Raw genomic sequence first — 5,243 nt, 5'->3', positions numbered from 1 at the left:
TAAGTGGTGGTGGGGGAGGCCCGGCCTGTTCGGGCGGCTGGGCCGGCCATCGGGGCCAAGGCCCAGTATGGCCAGGGGGTTGGCCTCCTTTGTTTCTTTTTTTTGTTTTTTTTTTGTTTTTTTATTCTATTTCTTTTCTGTTTTCCTTGTTTTGTTTCATACAATTTAGAAACGACAACTAATTTAGTGCTATTAAATAGGTCGTGGCCCCAAATATTTTGGCACTCTAAATAAGGTATTTTGCATTTGCTTATTATTCTAAAAGCATTTTAGATAATTGTCTTATCGCTGTTTTAATTACTTAGTGCATTTAATTATTTTATTAAAGATGATTTCTTCCCCAACATTTAATATGAATTATTTGGCACATTAGGAACAATTTGGTTTTGACTTTTGAAAACTTTAATTGTTTTGACTTTAATTGTTTTGACTTTAATTCAAATTTGAATTTGGATCGGTTCTGAACTAACGCGAGATTATCAACAATAACCGAGGTGACGTGGCATCATTACCAGAGGGTTACTGTAGCTTGATTACCCGGGCGTCACACCAAGCTAGCTCGAAAGAAAAAACATTTTTATTTCCCAAATGGGTGGCCTCCCCAAAGTCAAGAAATAAAGGTGTGTGGTCAGAAATACCACGCGAAAGCGCCTGGACTGTTACATAGGGAAACTTCTGCTCCCATTCGACACTAGCCAGGACTCGATCCAACTTTTCAAACATCGGATTTGGCATCGCGTTACCCTAGGTAAACTTTCTGCCCGAAAGCTCTATCTCTCGCAGATCCAGGCTTTCAATGATAGTATTAAACATGAACGACCATCTGCCGTCAAAATTATCATTATTCTTCTCATCACGCCTTCTGATAATATTAAAATCACCCCCCACCAGGATTGGAAGTTGTTCTGAACCACAAATCCTAACCAGATCAGCCAAGAAATCTGATTTTAGCTCGGGCTATGCGGCACCATATACCGCCACCAAAGCCCAGTTAAATCCATTGGTCTTCGACCGCACACTAAACTTAACAGCAAAATCTCCCATGACCACGCTTCGGACTTCTAATGAATCGCATCTAACTCCGAGTAAGATCCCACCCGATCTTCCTCATAGTGGTAGACAATGCCAGTCAAAATCAATACCGCCCGATAAAGTATTGAGAAATTGTGGCGAAAAATTAGCTCTACCAGTTTTCGACAATGCGATAAATTCCAACCTATGCTCAATAGAAGCCTCAGCAAGAAACCTTCTTTTAGCCAAGTCTTTCAGACCTCTGCTATTCCAAAAGATTCCTTTCATATCTCGTCATGGAATTTTTTAGCCGTTCGGATCCGAGCACTCCTACGCACTGCGGAATCTAGGTAGATCTTCCGCTTCCACTTGCGTTTAGGAATATTGAAACTCTCCAGGCGGTCCACACAACCAGTCTCAGAGGTACCCACTTCAACATTCTCCACACGCTCATCCTCCTCCTCAGGCTCAGGGGAAGGATGAGCAAGATCTGCACACAAATTATCGAGCACCCTGACCCCCAGAGCATCAATATCAGAGTTATTCATGGGTTTAATTGCAGCTAAGTTACGAATCATCTCTAAAGCCCGCTCAGCCTCTAAATCCATCATATCATTAACCGAACTTAAAATTTAACTATCATTACTACCTAGTGAAATACCTAGCTGGTTTGCATTATTAATAATCTCATCATTGGAAAATGCAAAATAGAATTAGATGTATCGACCGACATACCAGTAGTGACCTCACATCACGAAGCTTGGCCGCCCTCATGGCGCACCGCTGCTGAATGTCGTCCACATCCGGATGGTCCTGGAGACGGCTGCTCAACCGTCGCCCCTCAGAGACCGGATCCGGTATACCACCGAACGCAATCACCTCCTCCCGAGTGGCCCTACTCGAGTGCACAAAGCCGGGGGAGGGTGGAACCTAGGCCTCCTGCCCGAGCTCCCCATCCACCCGGCCCTTCGGCCAGCAGGAGGCATCGGCGCCGTAGGAGGGCTGGCCCCCCTGGGCGCCCCAAGAGAAGAGAGCCCCGAGGCCACCTGCCACGAGCCCTCACCGGAAAGAAAGGCCGCCGGCTACATCGTCGGCCTGGCGAGAGGAGAGGCAGGTACCGAGGCTAGCTGCCCCAGACCCCCTCCCGAAGAAGCAACCTCCACCATTGGGATCTCGACCAACAGAAGAAACGAAGAGGGCGCCGAGGCCACCTGCCCCGTGCCCCCATCAGCAGATGGCACCGCCGGCTGCACCTCCGGTAAGGCGACCGCAGGGGAGGGGGTCTGAGATCACCATCCCCGGATCCCCTCCTGGGAAAACGCCCTTCACCGCCGGGCCCGCGACCTGAGGAGAATCAACGAACATGCGGGAGGGAACCTCCTCCGCCTCACTCCTGACCGAAATCAGCGATGCCCCAAGAGGAGGATTCACAGAATCCTCAAACTCCAAAACAGGTAGCGAGTGCTCGAACACCTCATCAGACTCCACTCGCTCACTCCAAAGTCTCGGGGGCGCAGAGGCCGGCTCGAAAGACCCAAATCTGAGAGCAGTCGTAGGCACCGTGGAAGGTGGTGCCGTCCCATCCCCAGATGTCTGAGAATCGACTCCCGACGCAGTGGACAACTCTCGTCCACTGTCAGCAACTGGCACCTCCTTAAGTCCCGAACTATCATCTCCCTCGTGCATATCAGTATCAGTCCCGTTAGCCACCTCGGCGAACAGACTGTCATCCTCTAACTCAATAACGAGGGAATAGATCTGGCATCGATAAGCCCACTTAACCACCTCAGGCACGTATTCAATATCCAGCACACTGACCAGTAATCGGGCTATCTCGTGAGCTCTGGTAAAGTCCATGTCCAGTCGCTCTGGTCTCCCCACCATAATACCCAGACTAGCCACGACCCGAGCATCCTGCATCGGCTTCGAGGGAGCCCCATAAAAATGCAACCAGACCTGAGTCAGAGGCTTGCCCGTAGGCTCGATCCTCTTCCACTTGTGAAACTCAAGCACACAATCAGTACCCGGCACCTTACACATCCCAAAACTCAGAAGTCTCTGAAGATCCTCAACCGATGGGAACTCAACCTGAAACAGTTTGTCCTCGATACTAACAAGTTCCCACTGGAAATCACCTAGAGCCAACTCCTTCAGCCTCTGCACAATCTGAGCCTCAGAGACCTCTCCTCTGGTAATTTTGACTATCCCCGTCATCAAACTCAAGGTCTCATCAGGAACCTCCATCTCCGTGGGAGACTCAAAGAACGTGAGTTCAGAACAGTACACTCCATACATCATGAGAGACGGTGCCTGATCTCGCAAAAACGGACAGTCCCCCGTATCATGTGCTAGTTTGCCACAAGTGCGACAAGGCTCAGCCACACACTCAGCAATAAAATGTCCCTTGTCACCACATCGATAACACACCATTTTCTCTTTCTTACACGCCCATTTGGACGCCCTTTCAGACTTAGCCCTGTCTGTAGCCTCCACTGACACTGTCAACCCGGATTCATTCCCGAGAATCTCAGCATTAGCTAGCGCTGAGACCACCTCCATAGCTTGACCTAACAAAACCTGCTCCTCAATGGTCCTGTCAACCACCATCTGGTCGACCACAGGCGGAGGAGGCTGTCATGGGCGGTACCGGCCACCTCGACCCCCATGACCACCACGATGACAGCGAAAACCACCCCCGCTGTCGGTAGCCAGGGCCAGACGCCCCCTCAACAAAACCTCCTAGGGGCCCATGAACGGTCGCTCCGCCAAGCCATCGCTCTGCCAAGCATAGCCCCGACCACCGTCCGTCGACGAGGAACCACGGTGCTTACCAACTCCATACGCATTGAAACCATCATCACCCCACTGACCCCGGGGCGCAGCAGAAACTTGAGGCGGCGGTGGTGCCTGTGTCTGCACCGTCCTGGCTCTGTTCTGCTGAGGCTTGGCGATGAGGTGAGGCAGCGGGGCCGGCCTTGGCTCCCCGATCGTCAGCCCCGGCGCAGGCGGCCTCGGCGCAGCGCCACCCCGGCCCGCATTGGTGATCCCGGCAGCTCCCGGCGCCGGAGGACGTTGACCCACAAGAGCAGGCGCCGGCGGCCTGGGACCGGGCATCATGCCACCCGGCCCACAGCCGCACCGACCGCAGCCGTGCCCCGACCAGCAGGTTGGACCGGTGGAGGTGCTCTCCCACGGCCAGTCCCAGGAGCCAACGGCGGCACTGCACCGCGACCACTACCCGCGGCCAACGGCAGCGCAGCGCCAGTCCCAGCGGCTGGCGGCGGCACCGCGCCACGGCCACAGCCAGTGCCCTGCGGCGGCGCAACCCCTAGGCGGCCGGTCCCTTGTGACACAATGGTTTTCTTCCCCGGCAGCAAGGTCCCACAGCGACCCGCCATCGCTCCGAGCGGAGGTATACGCCGAGCCCGACCACCCCCAGCCGAACAAAGGTTTGGACTCCGGCGACGAAGAACCCTAACTGGCGAAGGCACGATACGATACGTCGATCGAACTGAGGATCCTGCCTCGTCCTCGATAGCAATCAGGACAGGATCAACCTGGGCCTCATACCGAGGCGATCCCGGCCCGTCCACCGCGCCCACCTCGTAGCGGTCCTCCCCCAGGAGAAACTGGGTCGGCACCGGGTTAGCCTGGTCCTCATACCCAGCTAACCCCGGCCCAACCTGACTCGGCCAAAGAGCAAACTGATCCGGCCTCTCTCGACCAAGCAGCAAATTCAAACGCCGCGCTCGCTCGTCTGCGATCCCGAGGCCCGAAAATCTGGGCGAGACAAGCGCAGGCACCGACGGCGCCGATCTGGCCGCCGTCTGGCGAACCTTCTTCTTCCTCTTAACAACGATCCAAGACTCCAACCGAACTAGATCAAAACTGTGAGGTTAGGACGACTAACCTTCGGGATAGGGCCTTTCCAAGGCTTGACCGCCGCGGACGATGTTCTCCGGTGAACTATACGGCGCACCATCTCCCTCTTCTCGCCCGCGTGCAGCCCAATCCTGGCCGGATCATGGAGGGGCAGCACATTGTCGATAGTAGTCGCCACTTCCTCCTCCGTGTAACCGGCATTGAACCAGTCATTGAGGTGATCGGAAGGAGTCGGCGACAGCGGAGATGGGAGAGCATCGTCTGCATCCCCGTCCGCGTCGTCCTCGTCAGCGTCCGCGAGCGCCCAAAACCGGCCTCCAACCCGCCGTCGATCAGCGGAGAGGAGAGGC

Source organism: Triticum dicoccoides, chromosome 2B (assembly GCF_002162155.2).
Source record: "Triticum dicoccoides isolate Atlit2015 ecotype Zavitan chromosome 2B, WEW_v2.0, whole genome shotgun sequence".
Lineage (NCBI taxonomy): Eukaryota > Viridiplantae > Streptophyta > Magnoliopsida > Poales > Poaceae > Triticum > Triticum dicoccoides.
The sequence above is the reverse complement of the archived record's forward strand: the minus strand, read 5'-3'. Positions refer to the sequence as shown.